General features: G+C 40.8%; 1 protein-coding gene across 11 annotated transcripts in view; it reads left to right on the forward strand.

Moving 5' to 3' along the window:
* The window catches only part of LOC129770756 (serine/threonine-protein kinase Genghis Khan), a 286,646-nt gene that overhangs the window by 148,307 nt on the left and 113,894 nt on the right, over positions 1-24,445 (forward strand). For all 11 annotated transcript variants that reach the window (XM_055773799.1, XM_055773800.1, XM_055773796.1 and 8 more), the window contains one exon: positions 8,094-8,161. The gene's annotated coding sequence lies outside the window, so the exon portion shown is untranslated. The remainder of the gene's footprint in view (positions 1-8,093; positions 8,162-24,445) is intronic.

A 24,445-nucleotide genomic window follows, 5' to 3' on the forward strand; every position in this document is an offset into this window, starting at 1 on the left:
ATGAGGTGTGTTTCCTGAGTCAAGATGATAAGGCACCAAAAATCCCATCTTTAGCGTTACGTAATTTGTGCACGACGTCTAATCGCCATAAGATTTTTTTTTGCATTCGAGAATGGAATTGACATCATTTAGATACAACACAAAGATCAATGATCCAAGATGACTTTCACGAAAATTTGACTGAAATTTACAATCGAGAATAACGTTCTGATGCAGACCGAAATCGATTAATATTTCTTCAGTTTATTGGCAGATGCCCAAAATCATTGTATGTCGTCTATGGTGTATTTATTTCGACCACCACAGATCGCTGAAGTTACCTACGGTTGAATGGCGAATGCAAAGTTGTGCACTTGATAATGAAATTCACCGTCGCAATAAAAGCACCGAGTTGCAAACGACAAATGGACGCATTCAGCATTGAAACTAGTTCATATTGATTTTTTTTCTTTCATTCGAACCAAGCCTTGATATTTGAAATTGCTCAAGTAAATCTATTATTCAATTTCTACATCATCCCCTTTGGGTACGGCTGATAATTAAATAAAACCGCAATCGCATAATATATGTATATTTTTTTTGTAAAAACGTTTTCCTTTTTTTCGCGAATATCTTAATTTTCATGAAATCGACTTGTTCCTAGCTTCCTCCGCGCAAAAACAGTAGAATATCCACCATAATCCACCGACCCAATCCGAACCGTCGTTCCAACACGATATCCGGACAGGCAGCAAATAAAAAACACACAGCATATTATCATAACTTATCCCTCTGTTTCCGACATCAATCCGGCATAAATCCAACCAAGAAGTATGCGCCAAAGCGAAGCACTGCAGGAACAATAATACCGGTAGTAGTCCAGTCGCCATCCAGCCAACGCCGGCACCGAATTAAAGGCTGAATAAAATATAAAAAAACGTATGAAACGGAAAGTCTAGACGAGATCAGTCCGTTCCTGCCGATTTCTACCCATAGAAACAGCGTTCCCCGATTGCCAACCCATACCCATCACCACCGCCATCTTGTGTGTTGTGGTTCAACTGTCACTCTCGCTTGTTTAGGAGATATCTCCGCCTCTCGGTTCGGTCTGATTGTCCCTTCGAGCTGTAAGAATTATTCGCCTTCGGTTCCGTTCACTGCAGCAGTCAATATTTCTGCCGGTTCTGGCTGGCTAGTTTTTCTTGGCATGTATGTATCCCACAGGCACAGGCACAGAGGGTGATGGTCAGATTGAAAGTGGAAAATCGATACTTTCTGTGGTTGGCCAAACAGGGGGAATCCGTCTCCAAGCTGTGTGCTGCCGGTAGAATTATCGTAGCTGGCGTGTTGTTGCACCAGTGTCATTATATTTGTATATACATTCACAACAGTTGCAGAAAATGTGCCACATAAGTAAGGTAAATGATTTTGGTTTGTTCAGTCGAAAATATGATCATTGTTTGTCCACTTTTTTGAATACTCTAATTCAGCACACCTTTGTCAAATCAGGTATTCGAATGTTTCAAAACATATGAATAAATTTGTCTTTCCATGATTTACAGTAGTAGTTTTTCGCACATATTAAGACCTTTTCTGGATTATAACACTTACAAATATTGTGAACATCATTCTTGCACACCATTTGTATCAGATTTACATAGCTAAACCATTAAATTAACGCATTTTGATGAACTCAATTCTGATCAAGAGTTGTCCAATTCAATAATGTTGTTTTGTTCACATGATTTCTATGGCAACCGCTTGGCGCGCTGCAGTTTGTTTATTGTGTCCTTCGCGCATAGCAGAAATAAAGATTCTCTATGTTGGGTGTGTTGAGGTGAACACTTTTAAAATGCCCAAGAAAATGCAATATTCTGAAGAAAGCCTAAATCATGAATGGATCAATATGATGGCAGTAAACTCAAGCAATGATAAATGCAACATCTACTTGAGTATTCTAATGTTTTCATTCAAAAATGGTGATTTCTAAAGCCGAGAAACCAAGATCATTTTTGGACAAACATGTTCAGAGGTGGTCAAACCATGATGCCTTATGGTAGCATTAGCAACTAGAGACTTGGGGCTTTCCAACAAACCCTAACTCGTATCGATTATATGTGATTTTCAGGAAGAAAAATCGATTTGCTTTTACTAGTTGCGTAAAAACACCCCAAATCGGACAAACCAAGATCATTTACTCTATGTGATGCCGATGATTCATTGGAAAAAGCAAAGTTTTCCTTCCTCTGGCTATAATCCAGAATATCATATATGCACGGCGCAGGCAGAATTTTGACTCTTCAGTTCTGCTCAAATTGGGTATAATAGGGCTTTCACTCGTGAGCTCTGGGTTTTATGTTGTTTGGTCTACATTATCGCGGATTAACGGCAGCTATCAGAAGACAAAACCGCACCCGTGTAGAGTTTTCTCTCATTAATGGTGAATAATTACGTCATGAACTATTATTGCCTATTATATCCGTATCTTTTTCATATTTTCATTTACTAAGCCATTCGTACTCTCGTCACTTGAAATCAACTCTCGGTATTCTCGGAAATGGTTTGATGAAATAAGAAATTTGAGGAATCATAATAAGGTTTGTACAGTGGAACCCCGATTATCCGCGAGCGAATGATCTGCGGTGCGGATTATCCGCGAAAGCAAGCTCCATAGTAAATCTACAGTCCTTCCCCGAATTTGTCGGCGAATCACCGAAAATTGCACAACGAGAATGATTTGCTAGTCCCAAGCGTCATTCTGTGTGTTCTTTGTGCAATTTGGTTGGTTCAGGTCAATCACGGAGAGCAACTACGAATTGTACAGTCTACCCAAGCTCAAGCTCAAGCTCAAGTCCTTCCCCGAATTTGTCGGTGAATGATAGACTCTTACACTTTTGTTTTGGTCATGGCTTTCACATTATCCGATCACTGGTGTACTCGACCTGGTAGATGGACAGTTTAATGATTTATGTATTGATAAAACATAGTTTTCATGCCGAAATATCTTTTTTTCGTGTTTGGAACTCATTTTTAGTCATTTACAGCGTTATCCGCGATTTTCGTTATCCGCGGTGAGCTAGCCCGACTATTCAGCGGATAATCGGGATTCTACTGTACTTTCAAAAGAATATTAGTAACAAAAATCGAATTGGTTTTAAGGGGGTATTCTAGTGCAGAGACACGAATTTCGGAAGTTTTTTCGAGCTTTGTAAAAATAGAACAAAGAGTATTTTTACGATACATTATATCATTATTTGTTCATCTATCTTTTAGCAATGCAACAAAAAATGAACGAAGAAAAAATATTCAGGACTAGAATAGTTACAAGCTGAAAAAGTGAGGAGGTGAAAAAAAAGTTGTGCCATGGCGTACACGATTCCAGCCCTTCTGGTTATCTGAAACAAAAAAATCGAACAGATTCTAGATCAGTGAAGATGCCGCTATCGCATGGACCTCGGACAAGTCAAAAACATCTTTTTTGACATAATGGCGGTCGTTTGAAAAACAAAATGCGATTTAAAACAATTTTTTCTTCCGTTTCTCGATTTTTTAAAATTCGTAAAATTTGAAAAATATTTTTTAGAGGTTCACGATTGTATTTATATAAGTTCAGAAGAACTTGAGATATCGTGTACGCCGGGTTGAAAAAATTTGTTTCGAAAAAAACACATTTGAGTTCATTGTTTTGACCGTATCGGCTCTAACTCGGTAAATAATGGAATTTTTGATAAGTCCTTCCTAGAGTATATTCTTGAATGTCCAAACTACATAAATATGAAGGAAAATAAATTGTTTTTTTTTCAAATATCTAGACTAGAATACTGCCTTAATAAATTCGGGAACTTTTCTTCGAATCTCTCGCTTAAAAAAATTGGAAACTCTGTTGTCCAACCTTAGCGGTCATTTTATTCTGTCGTTTCTACGTTTTTGATGCACCTCGGATCACCCTGCCACCCTTTTTAAGTGTTTTTTTTGACAATTATTTCTCGATTGGGTGGAATTGGGGACAATTTAGTGGGATAAGATTAGAGAATTTGCTATCCGGGCGGATACTGGATATGCAATATTTTCTCATTAACAAAAGATTAATATTAAAAAATAGTTCATTAACATGAATCATACCTAATTGAAAATAAGGTTTGAAATTAAATTAAATCAACAATAATTCATTTATTATCATTACCCAAAATTAAACAGGGGTAAATTATGATGAATAGATAACGAATTTCACCTGCCTCATGTTAAAAGTAAACAACAGCTGATATTCATTTGGCTAAAATAAAATTCAATTCTGGCATCTTGGATAATAAAGATGAAAATGACACTGGGTGGAAAAATGAACTTTAAAACATATTGAAGCACAAAAGTTCATTTGCTCATATTCACTGGTTGTCTGTATCTGTCATTTTGATTTTCGTTCGGAAAATCTATGCATTTGAGCTTTGTGAAGATGATTTTTTTTCAACACTTCGTTTGGAACCTTGCTGTGAAGTTTTGGAGTTTTGTTCTGGTCTCTAAAATCCGCTTCCGCGCCCAATTCGGTTTTTGGCTGACACAGAAGGAACAATTTGCTGTCACAGGGAGAACAACTTCTTGCAGACGGATATTCTGAAGAATTGTTGGTTGGAATTGTATATGTGCTATTAAAACAGATGTCGGGGACATAACCAGAGAGACGTAGGACTACACCAAGGGCTGTCAATTTAAATAAATTGTTTTATTTTCATTTGTTTGCATTCTTCAAATGGTAATGTGGCTGGTGCGTGAAGTAATCGACCTAGAAAATGAATTAGATGATTGAAAAAATCAACTCTTTATTTAAATTTTTGATTTTTCTGAAAAGAAGCTTTGGTGTCATTGGCGTTGGTGTTGGTGGATTCGATTTACGTTGTTTTTTTGGTTAGTTTACACAATAGCACTTCCTTTTGGCTGCTTTCTGTTCTTCTTCTTAGTTTATTTTATTGGGACTTTGTAATGATGATGATGATGTAGAGCAGAAGTAGCCAAACTTTTGGTCATTTCCAGGGCCCGAAATCTTCGAAGATCAAAAATGAATATCGACTCTCCTCTCTGTTGTCCAACCTTAGCGGCCATTTTATTCTGTCGTTTCTACGTTTTTGATGCACCTCGGATCACCCTGCCACCCTTTATAAGTGTTTTTTTGACAATTATTTCTCGATTGGGTGGAATTGGGGACAATTTAGTGGGATAAGATTAGAGAATTTGCTATCCGGGCGGATACTGGATATGCAATATTTTCTCATTAACAAAAGATTAATATTAAAAAATAGTTCATTAACATGAATCATACCTAATTGAAAATAAGGTTTGAAATTAAATTAAATCAACAATAATTCATTTATTATCATTACCCAAAATTAAACAGGGGTAAATTATGATGAATAGATAACGAATTTCACCTGCCTCATGTTAAAAGTAAACAACAGCTGATATTCATTTGGCTAAAATGAAATTCAATTCTGGCATCTTGGATAATAAAGATGAAAATGACACTGGGTGGAAAAATGAACTTTAAAACATATTGAAGCACAAAAGTTCATTTGCTCATATTCACTGGTTGTCTGTATCTGTCATTTTGATTTTCGTTCGGAAAATCTATGCATTTGAGCTTTGTGAAGATGATTTTTTTTCAACACTGCTGGGTACTTCGTTTGGAACCTTGCTGTGAAGTTTTGGAGTTTTGTTCTGGTCTCTAAAATCCGCTTCCGCGCCCAATTCGGTTTTTGGCTGACACAGAAGGAACAATTTGCTGTCACAGGGAGAACAACTTCTTGCAGACGGATATTCTGAAGAATTGTTGGTTGGAATTGTATATGAGCTATTAAAACAGATGTCGGGGACATAACCAGAGAGACGTAGGACTACACCAAGGGCTGTCAATTTAAATAAATTGTTCTATTTTCATTTGTTTGCATTCTTCAAATGGTAATGTGGCTGGTGCGTGAAGTAATCGACCTAGAAAATGAATTAGATGATTGAAAAAATCAACTCTTTATTTAAATTTTTGATTTTTCTGAAAAGAAGCTTTGGTGTCATTGGCGTTGGTGTTGGTGGATTCGATTTACGTTGTTTTTTTGGTTAGTTTACACAATAGCACTTCCTTTTGGCTGCTTTCTGTTCTTCTTCTTAGTTTATTTTATTGGGACTTTGTAATGATGATGATGATGTAGAGCAGAAGTAGTCAAACTTTTGGTCATTTCCAGGGCCCGAAATCTTCGAAGATCAAAAATGAATATCGACTCTCCTCTCAGTCGCTTCGCTTCGACTAGCACTACTTCGGCATTCGCCGTCAACACACATTGAAATGACTAGAAATGAATTGATGAGCATGTAAGAGCGAGGATGACTGATTAACTATTCTAGTCAATACTTATCCTAACTGACGTGGCTAATGAATACAAATCTGCCTCTTCATTCCACTGACTTCAATATACACTTCTACTTCCCCCTGGCTCGAATCTCTTACCCGCGTACACAATCTTATTTTTACGTCCATATAAAGTGAAACGAAAACTTGATTTCCGAATGCAAAAAAGTAGTTACATCATTGCGGGACGGTTTATTGTCTACTCACCGTGAACTCAAATCAACGAACTTAGACAGTTATCAGGTATGCTATAAAGGTCCTCGCGTTAGTATTTGTAAATAACGTGCAGTTTGGGATGAATTCTAAATAAAATTTTGGTTCACTTTGTTTCCGAGTACAATATTGTGAAAAAACATACAGAAAAAGGATTTATATCAACAGAATTTACAAATTTGTTCGTGGTTCTGAACACAACACTGCACGCTATTTTATACGTGTGAGTAATTTTCGTGTACGATACAAAAAAATCTAACTCTCCTGTAGCTAAATCAAACCACGTTGAACTCACGGGATACATGGGAGAGAGAAACGAATTCATTTTGAGGGAAGTCACTTCAACATGTAATGAAGTCCATTTGACGGGGAAGAATGAAATGAGATAGTCGAGTCGTAGAGGGAGATAGCGACTCAACGCCCGACTGGCTATTGAGTCATGTTGACGGAGAGATTACGCGAAGAAGCCAAAAGTCAGTACCAATTGTATACGATGGGCAAATTTTTCATAGTCTGCTGACTATTCTCAGTTGAATATGACTATGCCGAACCCTGGTCATTGCCAGCGACTAATTGTTGAACTGTGCGGTCCACCGACGTTAACCATATTAACACATTTTTAGAAAATGAAATACAAAAATGCTACTAAACTATAAAACAAAATTTTGACAAAGTTTTGACTAAATAAAACCTTTAAATTGACGTAGAAATAATGGATCTCTTTTGCCCCAACCTAATATTTCACCAACTCGTCTGAGAACACCGAAATACATTAACACGTTTCTCGAATATTCCCTTGTGATGTCGATGAGTCACAAAACCAAACCAAAACAAGTGAATACTTTTAACTGAAGAAGTACACAGGAGTCTGCTTTGGGAGAAGAGCAGCCCCTACCTTGCGCAATGATGTGATAATACGCTTCAAACTGTTCCTCTGTAACAAAACCCAGCGTCTCGGCACTCTCGCCAGCTCGAAAACGCTGATGGCTGCGATATATCTCATCCACTACCATCGCCTGACATCCCTGTGCGGCGCATCTCGAGCACCACGGATCACACATCAACGCTTATTGCCCGTCGTCTCCCGGGGAATCTCCTCGCTGTGGCATCCGCCGAATCTAGAGAGTCGTGACATTTCAACATTTCATTACGGCGAGGAGTTCTTCTGAATGACGTAATCTTTACACTTCCTCGATTCGTTTATTCTCTACTACGAGAGATACTTGCCAGGTGACTGCACCGTAAGTCTACCTGTTAAATCGTGCTCGCTCCACCTCTTCGATCACATCACGGTGGGGACATAGCAGCAGCGGCGGTGCTGTGTCATTTCTTGTAGATAATGGATTTGTATCTGTGCTTATTTAACATTGCTGGTATCTGACATAATAGTTTGCTGGCTAAAAGGGCTCTAGGGGGAGCTCAAGTGAGATGATTGAATAAAAATAGCATTTTGTCGCTCATCGAACGATATGGTTTACTGATATTTACTGTTTTCCTCCTTTTACACTTACAGATAGCCTAAATTGGGATTTTCGAAGGAAGGCCGGTTTACAATTTCAATTACATCAGGATTTATACAAAGTGAGTAAGAATCTATCGAATTTTCCATTTGAAAGTTATCGCGCTTCGCAATTCCAATTGAATAACATTTCGAGTATCTCATATAGAGCTTAATTTTTTGTTCAAGTAAATGTTTCCAAATCGCATTGAGCTCCTCTCTCTCAATCAACTCAATCTATCATTAACAACGTTAGTTACATTCCGATGTACCTAGGTAATTTGAAGCAATTAGAGATTAGCACTTGTTAGCACGAACCAATAAATTTCCCCAATGGGGAATAGCTAAACAAAAATGATTCATCGCGCGGAGAGAACAATTCCAATGGCGACATCTTTTTTGGCTTCCCAGAAAAGGATGTTCTGATGAGCTTTATGACCCAATGTGTTTTATTCCAAATTATGTTCAACATTTACCTTCAACTTTCTCCAACCTTGAAAATTAATTCGTCTTCTGAGACAGCCCATTGTTTGACCATGTTTTTGGCTCCTTCCAAAAATGTGAAATCAGGCTATGAGTCACCGACCGGGACAAATAGTCGTCCGTAGTGTCTGTTTGGTGAATAGTGCGGATGGTATAAACAAGCCCATTGAAGTCGATACATGACGGGATCACCCTATGATTTTATGCGGTTTGGTTTGTTGTGAGAGATCCACTTTGGATTCCCCGTGATGATTCGAATTTGATTACTATGATTAGACCAATTATAATGAAGAGCGCTTGGAAGTAGCAGTTCGTTATCATTGCGTAAGTTTCGGTGATTCGAATTTGAAATAGTCAATAACGACTCTTTCTTACAGTCTCCGGGGAAAAGGACAGAATTTTAAGACGGTATTCGCGCCTAGTTAGGTTGCTTCTGCAGCGCGATTCCATTATTATGATGACATCCCGTATACAGCACATAACCTATGTAACAGGTTGATGTGCTATGCTGTGCCTTGCAAACAAGTGACCACGAAATGGTTCTGAAGATCTTCGAGTCATTTGCAAATAATAGTTTGTTAGATTTCGATCGAAAAAAAATAACATAACGCTGATGTGATCGCGAAGAATCCAGTTTCTCAAAAGCATAACAGTTGCTTAAGTATGAGCGAAGCCATTCAGAGATCCAACCCGGGAATCCAAAATTACTTAATTTCTCGATTTTCCAGATTTTCCTTATTGATGAAGCTTGTGTAGCACATCAAGTTTGCGGTCGTCGATTTATTTTTCGTGAAATCATGCTGATTCTCCGATATGGTTGTTTGTGGAGGACGGTAGAGCTTAGGTAGACTGTACAAATCGTAGTTGCTCTTCGTGATTGACTTGAACCAGCGAAATTGCACAAAGAAAACACTGGATGACGCTTGGGAGACCATTATCATTATGCAAGTTTCGGTGATTCGAGCTTTAAAAGTCAATAGTGACGCCGCGGCATCCGGTGTGCCGGTCACGTCCATACAGTCACCAGGGGAAGGGAAGGAATGTTAGTATGATATTCGCCGCCCGAAGGACAGAGGGGTCGCCTCTCTAGCGTGGTTCTCTAGCGATTTTCAAAGAAGAGATAGTTGTTAGTGGGGGAGGTAAGAATCAGGATTCACTGTGATGAGTGTTGTGATTAAGAGTTTATCCATTCCTTTCTTTGCATAATAACCTTAGATAACAACTACAACAACCATCCTCCTTAGGGGCTTTAAACCCTCTGCTCTGATTCTCAATAGTTTCAGGTTCTTTTTCGGACATGCTATAGCGATCCGTCATTCGCAGGCGGAGTTGGTTGCTTGTGGAAGACGGTAGAGTGCATTATGTACAAAAACCCTTCCGAGTGTGTTGAGAATGGTTAAACCCCGATAGTTCTTAACATCATGGGAATTTGCTCCTTTGTTGGTGTAATCGAAGAGGTCTTCCATACATCAGGGAATATTTCTTCTGACAACCAGTCCAGAAAATTGAAAGTCTTAAATCAAGCGAGAAATTAAAATTTCTCTGATAAGGTTCGATTCCAGATGTTTGTGACAGGTCTGACTAAATAGTTTGCACACTCCCTTAGAATCGTGGATTATCGGACCGGTTCCTTTGGACGCGTCGAGCTTATTGGATACAGAAATGAAACCATTCTCTGTTATGTTAAGGACTAGTTACAGAATTTTTATATTCATTGAAAAATCATTCCAAAACAATTTGCAGATTCCTAGCGGTCGAGAAAAGTTCGAAATTTGGTAATGTATTTCGAGTGGAATTCCTTCACTGCTTTTTACGATTTTTTTTACGAGGGATAAACTCACTCAGCATGACTTGTAGGTTTTCATAAAAAAAACAGTGACTGCCCCGTTCATTAGAAGACCATCTAGTAAGCCGTTACATTTGATATAACAGATTATTTATTGCCTCATAATTACACCGCGTAAAATAGAAATATTCGTCGCAGTGATCTCTAGAAGAAAGGATTTGAAGACAAATCTCTAACTGCATGATAAATGGCTTACATGTAATTGAGATTGTTTAAGATTGGTGATAAACTATCGCTATCGCTTACAAATGCCAGATTCAGCAATCCTCAGTTGATGTTGAGCAGGTTATTCGATGTCATGTATTCGGTCGCAGACAACACAAACATAGAATCGCCTGTGGCTGAAGTGGGTGTCTAGAAATAGAGTTTCATACTGGCAATAAGGACACAAATCTCGTATATTGCGAGAACAAAAATCTTCGATTGATTCTTCAAAACCACACAACTTATCGGTCCTTTTCATGGGGTCATTTTGAAAATTTCAATACCTTCTAAAATCATATCTTATGTTATGTAAATCAGATTAAAATAATACCTTGAGTATGTGATTTTCGTGATTATTTTCAACGAGAAAATAAATTACTATGATTAATCTGATATCACAGTTTCATTAGGTATATATTACTTAATAAACAAAAAAAAATTAGTGTTACTTGGGACAAGAAAGCCGCAACAGGTTTGTTGAACCCTTGTAGCCAAAACCATGTAAACTGGTGGGAGTTCTACAAGTTTTTCTAGTGGACCGATTTCAGCCACTCTTTTTTTATGTGATCTTAGATATATTTCCTATTTCCTGTCATCGTACGTAGGATTTTTTCGAAATATTGATTTTTGTCAAAATGGTGACATTCTTTGTGAAAAAATTGGGTTTTTATCTCAAAAATCGAGATAAATATATTCACCAAAAATTATTTTTCAGAATATCAAAAAAATTCTGCGTACGATGACAGAAAATTTAGTGGAGAATCTGGGAAAAACAATTTTATCAAAATCGGATTAATTGTTCCGGAGGTAGAACTCCCACCAGTTTGAAAAACATGGTTTTGAGAAAAACACGTTCTAAATTTCGAATACATTTATTTCGTTTATTTTACATCGTATCTTTAGTATGCAATCACTGGACCATGAAACTGTCCTTCAACGCTTAAAAGGGAATCTTCCTGTCGCTATTTTGTTGCCAAATCGTGAATGACTGAGTCGAACGTGAAGAAAGTATTTTCCAGCGGTAAGAGCGGTGCTTTTCGGTGGAAAACTGAGGGTGCTGTCGGCACTACCACCACTACCACACAATCGGTGTTTTCGGGAGCAACATAAAATCTCCGTTATTTTGCTAAGAGATATCCGAAAACTACTTGGATGTTCAATAAGTTTAATGTTTCGGTGTCGTTCTAGACAGCGAGCAATCAACAGTAGGGGAAGGTGGTCTTAATCCGATCGGTGGTCCTTTTTTTAGATGGCGGTGACGTTATTTTAGATGACGAAAAATTTCAAAAGTAGGCAATTTTGATCGCTTCTGGTCTGTTTATCAAAACAAGCTAGACAATGCGAGTGTTTGGTTCGTAGTTGTTCAACATGTTCACTGGCTTGCACAAGCCTGGCTCATCGGGCAGCGCTCACTACCGGAGGAACGCTTTTGATTGTGCTATTATGTGTTTTTGAAAGTGTCTAAAAAAAGGACTTCCGATTTGGCTTTTGTTTTCCTCTTTTTACCACCATTGAACCATACCAGTCAGTAGAAAACACAATTAAAGAGTTATAGTATACATATAAATGCCCAAGTCGCAAGAGAAACTAGAATTTGAAGTGATGAGTTGCAATTTGGGCGGTTTGAGGAACTCAATCAGTGCAAGCATTTATTCATCGGTCCTTGATAGAGCTACTAAATATTTGTACTAATGAGTTTCGTTTTTAAATTTCTGAACTAGTCAATCTGATGCCAGCTCAATCACAATTCAAATCGGCCATATTATATTGAAAATTGAGGGGTTCAAAATGAAGGGGTGTAAGTGACAATATCGATTTCTCTGCATCAACTCTCTCTTTTGATCATAACTTAGTTGCAAACACATTCCTAGCTGTATTTGACAATATGGAAGATAGGTCAGAACCTCATCTATCGGATTCTATAGCAAACTCAAATTGGAACGTTTTTGCAGTTGAGTTATTAACTAATCAAAAAATTGATGAAGAGAAATCGACGAAGTCACTCATACCCAGTGATGCCACACGTACAGATGTAACTGGAAACGTACAGATTTTTTTGTTATTTTTGGAACAGATTCTGTACGGTACAGGGTACAGATTTTCGTCAAAAAGTACAGATTGGTACAGATTTTTTCGGCGTGTGAAATTTCTTATATTTGAACAAAGCTACATTGAGGTACATGACGACCAGTGTTTCCACATTTGAGTCTGTACCAGAAAGGGAAAAATCTTTCTCATCTGTACTTTTTCTTCAAAAAATCTGTACCATCAAAAATATTCATTGTTGAGAAAAATACTTACTACAAAACTTTATATTTACTAACTTTATGTCTACATTTACTTACGACAAATACTTAAGTATTAACGCCACCGGGGCGCAATTTTTATTATGAATTTATTTTTCCGTAATGGAATTTATTCTCAAATGAATGTAATGGGTGATTTCAAATAATAATACTGACAAAAAAAGGAGAGAAATTTCACACGCGGAAAAATCTGTACCAATCTGTACCTTTTGACGAAAATCTGTGATCTGTACCGTACAGAATCTGTACCAAAAATAACCAAAAAATCTGTACCTTTCCAGATAAATCTGTACGTGTGGCAACACTGACTTTTACGTCGCAGTATCGCTGCTGATCATAACAGTATTTACAATGCAATAATTAATCAGTTCCATAAGGACATAACCCCGCTGGTACAGATTAAAATGTGGTAACACTGCTTACACCCTTTTTCTTCTGAACCTGTAATTTCGGGCAGCCGCCAACGCGTTTGTACATAGTTTGGAAAATTAAGAATTTATTAACTGGTTAATTTGGTGTGGAATTCTGTATTAAAGATGTTGACTTTTGCTATGGTGAGTCTATCATGAGTGGAATGAGAGTTAAATATCAGCAGAAACGCCTAAAAGAGGATCGTTAAGACGTTAAAGATGATGGCAGTTTTTGACACCTAGTGATGATATTGTAAAAGCTATGGAGAAAATAATTTTGGACAATCGATGGATCAACACTATTGACACGGTTGCGTTGAGCATTTTGCAGAATTTTGACCAATGGAGAATCTAATGAGAATGACATGAGAATTACTCGAGAGTTGTTGTTTGAAGTTAACGAAGATTCTGAGCAACACAAACAGATCATAATTGACAAAATATAGGTTTGTGAATATAACATCGAAAGACGAATGATAGTGATATGAATAGTCATGATCACTCTCACTTTTTTTTCAATGGTGATTGACGGAAACACTCCGAATTGTGATCGGATTGCATAACATGTCACTTGTGTTAATTTTCAGAGAACAAGGTAAAAAACGAAATACGAAATTTCTATTAAACCTCGTATATGATAACGATCAAATTTTCATAAAATCGATCCATCAATTCAGTGCTCACAAATTGTGTGTATTGAAAATAGAATGGATGGAGGCTTGAGTGGAATATGGGGTATGAAAATAAGAAGGGTTGATACATTTTGTGCGGATAAGGAACATTGTGAGCGCGGTTCGCGCTCAAACGAAACCCATCCCAGGTTCCACTATTCGTCGAAGGCCTCCCAATCCATGGTGGGATAGCCAATGTTCCAAGCTTTATCAGGATAAATCGAATGCATTTAAAGCTTTTCGAAAAAGTGGAACCATTGAGAATTGAAAATCAATTTAAAAACTTGATCAAAGAGAAAAAACGTGCTTATTGGCGAAATTTCGTGGGAGGTTTGTCACGAGAAACTTCAATGAAAAAATTATGGAAAGTGGCTCGAAACATGAGAAATCGCTCTTCAACGAATGAAAGCGAGGAATACTCACATCGATGGATTTTAAATTTTGCACGGAAGGTATGTCCCGATTCCGTTCCTGTACAAAAAATTGTTCGAGATATTTCCCAAAATAGGTGCGATCTTAATTCCGAGTTTTCGATGGTAGAATTCTCTCTTGCTCTCCTTTCATGTAACAATTCTGCTCCGGGATCGGATAGAATTAAGTTCAACTTGCTGAAAAACCTCCCTGATGTGGCGAAACATCGCTTGTTGAATTTATTCAATCGTTTTCTGGAGCATAATATTGTTCCAGATGATTGGAGACAAGTACGAGTTATAGCTATTTAAAAACCCGGAAAGCCCGCGTCCGACTTCAATTCGTACCGCCCAATAGCAATGCTGTCTTGTATACGGAAATTGTTGGAGAAATGATCTTGTTTCGCCTTGATCGATGGGTTGAAACGAATGGCCTACTCTCAGATACACAATATGGGTTCCGCAGGGGCAAGGGGACGAATGATTGTCTTGCGTTGCTTTCTTCAGAAATTCAAATGGCTTACACCGAAAAAAAACAAATGGCTTCAGTATTCTTGGACATAAAGGGGGCCTTTGATTCTGTTTCAATTGAGGTTTTGTCAGACAAATTACACTCTCGGGGTCTGCCGCCTCTATTGAATAATATGTTATATAACATGCTTTGTGAGAAACATTTGAACTTTTCTCACGGAGATTCGGCAGTAAGTCGGGTCTCTTACATGGGCCTCCCTCAGGGCTCATGTTTAAGCCCCCTTTTGTACAACTTCTATGTAAGCGACATCGACAATTGCCTTACACAAAATTGCAGCCTAAGACAACTTGCAGATGATGGAGTGGTGTCTGTCGTAGGATCAAACGAATCCGACCTGCAAGAACCCTTACAAGATACTTTGAACAATTTTTCAACCTGGCCCATTGGGCTAGGGATAGAATTCTCCACGGAGAAACCAGAGATGGTGGTTTTTTGTAGGAAGCATAGACCAGCAAAACCGAAGCTTCAACTTTTAGGTAAACCGATCACTTATGCTATGTCATTCAAGTATCTTGGGGTCTGGTTCGACTCCAAATGTACTTGGGGGGCCCATATTTAGTATCTGAGTAAAAAATGGCAACAAAGAATAAACTTTCTCCGTACAATTACCGGCACCTGGTGGGGAGCCCATCCCGAAGATCTTATAATGTTGTATCGAACAACTATTCTCTCAGTGATGGAGTATGGCAGATTCTGTTTTCAATCAGCTGCCAAAACACACCTCATTAAACTCGAACGAATTCAGTATCTTTGTCTCCGTATCGCGTTGGGATGAATGCCCTCAACGCATACCATGAGTCTCGAGGTTTTGGCAGGCGTACTCCCACTAAAAGATCGCTTCAATTTATTATCTCTTCGGTTCCTCATCCGGTGTAAGGTTATGAACCCATTGGCGATCGGAAATTTTGAGCAACTGAGCGAGCTAAATTTTCATTCTGGATTTATGAGCTCATATCATGAATTCATCTCCATGCAGGTTGATCCTTCTTCGTATATTCCCAACCGTGTTTGTTTCCCTGACTACATCAATTCCTCTGTGCATTTTGATCTGTTCATGAAGGAGAAAATCCATGATATTCCAGATTATCTTCTATCGGGGATCGTTCCTACGATCTTCAATGCAAAGTATGGGCGTATCAATTGTGATAATATGTACTTTACTGATGGGTCCTCTAAGAATGAGTCCATAGGATTTGGAGCGTTCAACGTATTTTTTAGCATCTCACACAGTCTTCAGTATCCTTGCTCAGTATATATTGCTGAATTGGCAGCGATATACTGGGCGCTGGACAGCGTCACCTCACGACCTGTTGAACACTATTACATTGTAACGGATAGTCTTAGCTCTGTCGAAGCTATCCGTTCAGTGAGGCCGGAAAAGCACTCACCGTACTTCCTTGAGAGAATACGACGAAAATTTGAAATTTTGAGTGCTTTATCCAGACGCTGTTATGTCATCACCTTTGTTTGGGTCCCTTCACATTGCTCAATTCTGGGTAATGAGAGGGCTGACTCATTAGCAAAGGTGGGTGCGATTGAAGGCGACATTTATCAGCGTCAAATCGCCTTCAATGAATTTTATTCTTTAGTCCGTAAAAATACAATCGCTAACTGGCAACGCAAGTGGAACGAAGATGAATTGGGTCGGTGGTTTCACTCGATTATCCCTAAGGTTAGTCTTAAACCATGGTTCAAAAGTCTGGACTTGAGTCGGGATGTTATTCGCACCTTCTCTAGACTCGTGTCCAATCACTGTAGATGCGCTACTCTTTCGTATTAATCTTGCCGACAGCAATATCTGTGTTTGTGGTTACCAAGGTTACCAAGGTTACCACGACATCGATGTAAAATAACCACCAGGTTGCAAGGTGGTGCCAAGGTTACCACGACATTGAACACGTTGTTTGGTCGTGCGAGGGATATGTTGTTGCCAGATCGAATTTAGAAAAATCTCTTCGGGCCAGAGGAAGGCAGCCCAATGTGCCGGTGAGAGATGTGTTGGCTTGGCTAGATCTTGATTACATGGTCCAAATATATGTTTTCCTTAAATCTATCGATCTTCGAGTGTGATTGTTCTTACACCCTTTACCTTTCCTTTTCGTCTTTTGCGAGCTATCGGTTCCCTTCCATTAGGATATGTTTAATTGTAATACATATCAGATGTAATGATAGTTTTTAAGAATTGAGTGTGAAGTGTGAATGTGAATGTGAATGAGAATGTGAGTATGAGTGTGAACATTGTTACAATCTCCTTACATCCCATCCTTTTCCTAATGAAAATATGTCACCCTTCTAAACTCGAGTCGACCGCGAGTAATCGGTTTCCTATTTTATTAACCATAGAAATAAGGAAACATGTTAATATATGCTAGTAGAAATATAGTTGAGAGTTTAGCTCCTTTAAACTTATGTAACTGAGCCTGTAAAAATAAACGATTTAATAAAAAAAAGGAACATTGTATGCTTCTATTGATTCAAACGAGGTTTTTTGATCTATTTTTTTCAAATGTAAACAACTAAATGTCAGATCGGGCTCAAAATTGATTTAACATATCAGGAATTTTGAAGAAAATTAAAGTTGGTAATTCAGTGCATTTCTCGGACGATCTCTCGACCTGATCGAGATAATATTGTGAGAAAAATAGTGCATGACAATAGTCTCATTGGCACCTATTGTGCTAAACAAACAATAAGTGGAATCTTTTGAAAACAAAAGAATAGAAATGGAAACCAAAGTTCGAAAGAACACGATTAAACTGGTGTGCTCATCTGGAAGCAAGACCCCCACGCATCTGGAAGTACTGAAGTTCACGTTACAGCACCTGAAAGTTCCCCCAGCAGACCTTCATTCCATATACCGGGATGAAAATGAAAACAGATTTTATATGAAGTTTATCGATGAAATAAAGTTTTCGGATTTTATGAGAAATATCGAAGAGACATACATGTTCCACTACGACGATGGTACCATAACACGCGTGCACCTGGAAATGGCTAGTAAAATTTTCAGGTATGTTCGAATTTTTAGTCTTCCGCCTGAAATCGAAGACAAAGATATCGCGCATGTTTTGGGCCAGTTCGGCTCAATAAGACAGCACATAAAAGAACGGTATGCAGCAGCACATGGCGTCAACATCTACACGGGAATCCGTGGGGTTTACATGGAAGTGGCTAAGGAAATACCTCCACACATATACATTGGCTATTTTCGGGCCAGAATATTTTATGATGGTCTCAAAAATCGATGTTTCCTTTGTAATGGCGAGGGACACGTGAAGGCGGATTGTTCGCAAATGGTTTCTCGCAATGGTGGCAGTGGTAGCAGCAGCGGTAATCACAATGCTAGCAGTGGTTCGTCGTACGCCAATGTGACTGCGTTGGGAGAAGGCGATATATGATATATGAACTGAAAATCGTTCCGAGGATAGAATTAGAATTGCCAAGCCTTGAATGGGAGGTTATTTAGAAGAATATGCACCAGAGTTTCTTATCCACAAGTGGAAAAAATGCCCTATTTATAGTTCTTAATGACATTGTACCATGTAAAAATAAATTGTTTCGTCATTCTATACGTGGGACAGTCTCTCAACTTTGTGATATCTGTGGAACCGTAGATTCATCCATGCATCGCATAAAAAAGTGTACAATATCCAAAATTATTTGGAACTGGGTATTATATATAATCAATAAAAAAATGAGGATAAGAATTTGTGACCCAGAAGAAATGATTGTTAAAAAAATTAATGGCAAATCAACTAGCGAAAAGGCAGCTCTATGGCTATGCACAGAAGCTATTGCTTATAATTTGATATATTTTGAATCTGGTTCAATGTACCATTTCCGCAAAACCATAAGAGAAAAAAGATGGAACAGCCAATTATTGTTTAGAAAGCACTTCGAAAATGACTTGAATGTTTGTTAATTTAGTATAAGATAGGTTAAGTTAGTATAATCCCGAGTAGGCCGCGGGTAAACGGCCTCCCATTAAATTTTAAGTTAGGTTAAGATTGTCAGTCCAATAAAGAAATGTGTAAAGGATTTGTGGGTGGTTGTGTGAATAGTAAAGGTGTGAATGGTAAATGTTCAAATGGTTAATGTGTGAATGTTTTGCGAGAACGTGAACTGACCCCCAGTAGGCCACGACTAAACGGTCCCACAGACAAATTTTGAATTAAAATTGATGGAAGCAAAACGAAAATGTAATAGTTATATTGGACACTTGGTATAAAAAAAAAGGCAATTATGTTGAATAATAAAATAGAATTTTGCAAAAAAAAAAAAAAAAAAAAAAAAAAAAAAGTTACCGTCTCACGCCTCCACGAAGATCATATGACGACATTTTTAGATCCGGCGTGAACTGGAAACACACACCTGGTCTTGGCTCCGAGAACGGGTGTCGAAAGTGGCTAAGTGAGGGGGTGCGAGCGAGTCAGAGCGCTATATCTCTCCCGGGGAAGGCCTCCCGGGTCATGGAGGCCTTGCCAACCCGCTGTCTCCCGGGCAAAGGAGATACACCCAATAACATGGAGCTACGATCACGAAGATTAATTAGAATGCGATCACCCGAGGAGGGTCCCCGAACTGGAGCTGGTCCTGGAACGGGCGTAAGAGCGAGCGGCCAGCGGCTGGAGGGCGATGTGCAAGAGCGGGCCACCAGCCGGGTTCAACCCGAAGAGCTACCGCCACACGGAAACAGCAGCCATCGACATCACCCAAGAAACGCTGCGCCTACGAGACGTGTTGCGACTGCCAGACGACAGTCGTCCACACTTGTGGGTACCACTAGGCGCCGGATCATGTGGACACACGAAATGAATGAATTCGTGATCCGCGCCTATTACATCTGCACTGCTTTGGAGACGGACATGAGCGGTCGCCCTCGAATACTAACAATGTTCGAGGAAGCGTATCCAGAGTTCGTCGGGAGGCTTGATCAGAACGCGATGACCGCGAGGCGTAGAGCGATAGTACGCAACAACATGCTCTCCCAAACGCAAATCGACGAGATCAAGCAGCAGGTGCAGAGAGAAATAAGCTCCAGGAACAACAGAGCAAGCGATGTGTCGAGACGAAGTTCAGTACGGCTGAGCAATTCATTCGCGAGTGGGGCACGCGAATCAGCACCAGTGGAGGCCACAGTACTACAACCCCCTGAGCCGGAAGACCCACAGCCAGATCAACAACTACTACGCGATCTGGTCTTCCACTACGACGAGGCGATCTCACAGTTCCGCGACACAGACCCATTGTCGCGCCCCAGGATCCCGAAGTTGCAGCATTCCCGCAGGCTGACAAGTGCAGTAAAGCTCATGAACGAGCACGTTCTTCCGCTGCACTTGGTTGATGCTGAGAACATGGAGGAGCTGCAACTGAAAGTTTACTGTGCTGCTGTGGCGACCGCCAAAAGTTTAGGATACCGTATTAGGCCAAGAGGCGGACTGCTCCAACATCTCCGTGAAAGGCGTGAGCCTCCATGGCGAAGGAGATTGGAGCAACGGATCCTAAACAAGCGCGCCGCAATTGGAAGACTGATGGCGTACAAAAGAGGCAACAGATCGGCGAAATTATGTCGCCAAGTTGCTGTGATCGTGCGGCCTACTGAACTTCGCCAGCTGGGAGCTCACCAGCTGACGGAAAAACTCGACACACTGGTACAGCAATTGAGCGTCCTAACTAAACGGCTGAAACGTTACTCTGACTCTGCAAAGCGCCAGGAACAAAATCGGATGTTCAGAGATAACGAAAAAGCGTTCTACGACCACATTAGCGACGAGAAGCCCGACTACCGCGAAGGTTTGCCAGATATTAGCGATGTGACGAACTTCTGGGCTGGTATTTGGGAGACCCCAGTACAACATCGCGACGGGCAAATGTGGTTAAGACGGGAGGAGGAGAGTTGTGGTGAAATTGGAGAGATGCCAGCTATCATCGTCGAAGAGAACGATGTCCGCGAAGCCTCGCGGTACCTGAGGAACTGGGCAGCACCGGGCCCCGATGGTGTTCAGAACTTCTGGCACAAGAAGCTGACCGTCGCACATCAAAAGATAGCTGAGTGCTTCAACAAGGTGCTACGTGACCCACACAACCTCCCTGAATTCGCCACCCGTGGCGTCACATTCCTCCTCCCGAAAGACAGCAACACATTGAACCCATCAAAGTACAGGCCGATAACGTGCCTATCGAGTCTGTACAAGATATTAAGCAGCATCATAACCGCCAAAGTTTCTGCCCACTGCGAACAACACCATATCATCGCAGAAGAGCAGAAAGGATGCAGGAAAAATACGCATGGCTGCAAAGACCAGGCCATCATCGACGCAGCCATAGTCGGCCAGGCGGTATATAACCAGCGGAACCTAAGTATGGCCTACATCGATTACAGGAAGGCTTATGACTCCATACCTCACTCGTTTCTCGTCCGGGTATTGGAGCTATACAAGATTGATCCCGTCGTCGTTAGGTTCCTGCAGCATGCGATGAGGCAGTGGAGCACGTCTCTGCACCTCAGTGATGGGGAAAATGTGTTGCAGTCTAGAACGCTGCAGATAAAGAGGGGGATATTCCAAGGCGACTCTTTCAGCCCGCTTTGGTTTTGTCTGGCACTGAACCCCCTCAGTAGGACGCTCAATAGAAACGGTCATGGCTATAAAATAAGGTATGGCGACGGCGCCCACGAAGAAGTGACCCATACCTTCTACATGGATGATCTCAAGGTCTACGCTGATTCACGTCAGCGTCTAGGTGTAGCTATCCGGGTTGTCGAAGACATAAGCAGGGACATCTGCATGGAGTTCGGCCTCGACAAGTGCCGCTGTGTCCATCTGCTGAAAGGGCAGCTTACCGAATCCGGAGGTTACGAGGTCTATGACGGCGAGTTCATAAGAGACATGGTTCGTGGCGAATCCTATAAATATCTTGGATTCCGACAGCTCACCGGGATTCGCCACTCCGACATCAAGACGGAGCTGCGAGACAAGTTCTTGAGTCGAGTGAACTGTGTCCTGAGGACTTTCCTCAACGCGGGGAACAAGGTACGCGCGATCAACACATTCGCGGTTCCCCTACTGACCTTCAGTTTTGGTGTAGTCAAATGGAGCAAAACTAACCTAGAGGACCTTGAGAGGAGGATGAGGAAAGCATTCAAAGAGGCCGGAATGCACCATCCTCAATCGGCACTGGAGAGAGTTTCACTGCCACGCAAAGAAGGGGGACTTGGAATAGTCGACATATCTGCACTGTGTGTTGCCCAGGTACGACAACTGCGCGAGTACTTCGCAGAACGCGCCAACCAAAACGCGCTATACCGGGCTGTCTGCGCCGCCGACAGAGGATACAGCGCTCTGCACTTGGCGCAAGCGGAGTACCAACTCAACTGCAATCTGCAGACAGTGGAGGAGAAGATTGCAGCTTGGAAGCAGAAGGCAGTGCATGGTGCCCACCCCCATCAACTGGACCGGCCACACGTCGACAAGGCCGCATCTAATCTGTGGCTAACGCGTGGTGAACTCTCTTCAGTAGTAGAAGCCGACATGATAGCCATCCAGGACAGGATAATGCCGACGAGAAACTGCAGGCGGTACGTCTGGCATCAAGACGTTGATGACATTTGCCGGATGTGCCATCAACCAGGTGAAAACATAGAGCACATTATGGGAGGCTGTCCCGTTTTGGCCAACGCAGCCTACACCGAGCGCCACAACAACGTGGCCCGTATTGTTCATCGACAACTGGCGCTCCAATGTGCTCTACTGGAAGACAACGTACCAAACTACCGGTACCTGCCTGCACCTGTCCTGGAAAATGACCGTTTCAAGCTGTACTGGGATCGCACTGTTCTGACCGACCTCTCGATCCACCACAACCGCCCAGATATAATGGTTTACGACAAGAGCGACCGCAAAGTCACCATCATCGATGTCGCTATTCCACTGAACCAGAATCTGGAGGAGACCCACGGTCGCAAAATCTGCAAGTACCGACCATTGGCCGTGGAGCTCAAGGAACTGTGGGGGCTAAGGGAGGTCCCAAGAATTGTTCCAGTCGTTCTCTCTGGAACTGGAATTGTCCCGAAGACACTTCTGGAAGCGCTAAAGGTGTTGAACATGGAGAAGGAATTGGCCGGCATCCAAAAGTCGGTCATCCTTAGCACCTGCGCGATTGTCCGACAATTTCTCGGTCAGGACTGAAACAGCACGAGCATGCAGATACGTGCATTCCGCAGAGCCTAGTCCCCCTTTGGCATTCAGAAGCCCGGGGGCAGGTGAAAATTCTGGCTAGGTTCGCCTAGTTAAGAAGTGAGATAAGTCTGCCAAAAAAAACATATTAAGAACCGCACGTTTCGGGGTAAACTTGTTCGCTCCATTTGTTCGGACTCCACGAATGAAATCGTTTCCTTCGGCGTGGACGAGACGAAGGCGAGCCATCTGTAGGCCTTGTTGGATTCTCGGCAAACCAAGGATTTTACCATCAAGTGTAGAAAACATGGGTTATTTCATGATTCATCCGTAATAGACAGAACGCGAAACACGAGAAAACTCGTGAGCGGTCCGCAATGTGTTAAGACCACTGACAGTAGCACCAACTTAAAAATATTAATCATTTTCAGCGGGAAGTTATAACTGTATACCAATTTGAGTTATTTTAGTCATGAAAAAGAACGAGTATAAAATATGTCATATTTGTTCAGAGTTCTGAGTTTCCACAATTTATGAATGTTCATTTGGATTATATTGAAACTGAACTAGTCAATCTGGTGCCAGTCCGGTGCTCCTCTTTTCTTCAGTAAAATTTGAAGCGGTGAACCACAACTTATCGATCCGCAAAACAAACGCCCCAAAAACAGTCACCATTATTTGAGAGGTGCTGTGTTGTTCCCTCTGTCGCATACCACGCGGCGTATCAAATTTATTCGCAATGTCGGCGAAAGTGTCATTGATTTTACCGTTATTCGAAAATGAGAATAAAATGTATTTCATTGAATTGCGCGAAATTGTGGTTTACCCGCATTTCTTCTCGCGCACGTTGGTATGCGTTTGGTGTGGCGCGGAATCAACCCGCCTGCGAAAAAATAAGCTTTCTCGTTTGGCTGCTGCCCTCGAAACTGTGGTAGCTTTATTTTATTGCTAAGTTTCTACCGGGACGCCTCCATCGTCGTTGGCCGGTAAATTGGCTGGAAGAAGGGAGGAAGAAAGCCAGGGTAATGTTTTATTATCGGTGAGTTCAAGTTTGGGGAGAACCAGTCTCAATTGACAAAACGGCGGTCGTTTGTTGTGAGAAGCGTGTGATATTTAAAACCTGACTCCTGCAGACGTATTCAATTGTTGAATAATTACATAGAATCTAATTTGCCACATCTACGCTACACTGCTGATTTATCAAACGAATCATTCGGAAATGTCAACCCTAATGGGGTGGTCTTGCGACAAATTTGTATGGCTCTCGGTCGTTTTATGTAAGCCATTTCCTACGATCCATCTTTTGTACGTTAATTAAATTCACCGATCTA

This window comes from Toxorhynchites rutilus, chromosome 2 (assembly GCF_029784135.1).
Source record: "Toxorhynchites rutilus septentrionalis strain SRP chromosome 2, ASM2978413v1, whole genome shotgun sequence".
Lineage (NCBI taxonomy): Eukaryota > Metazoa > Arthropoda > Insecta > Diptera > Culicidae > Toxorhynchites > Toxorhynchites rutilus.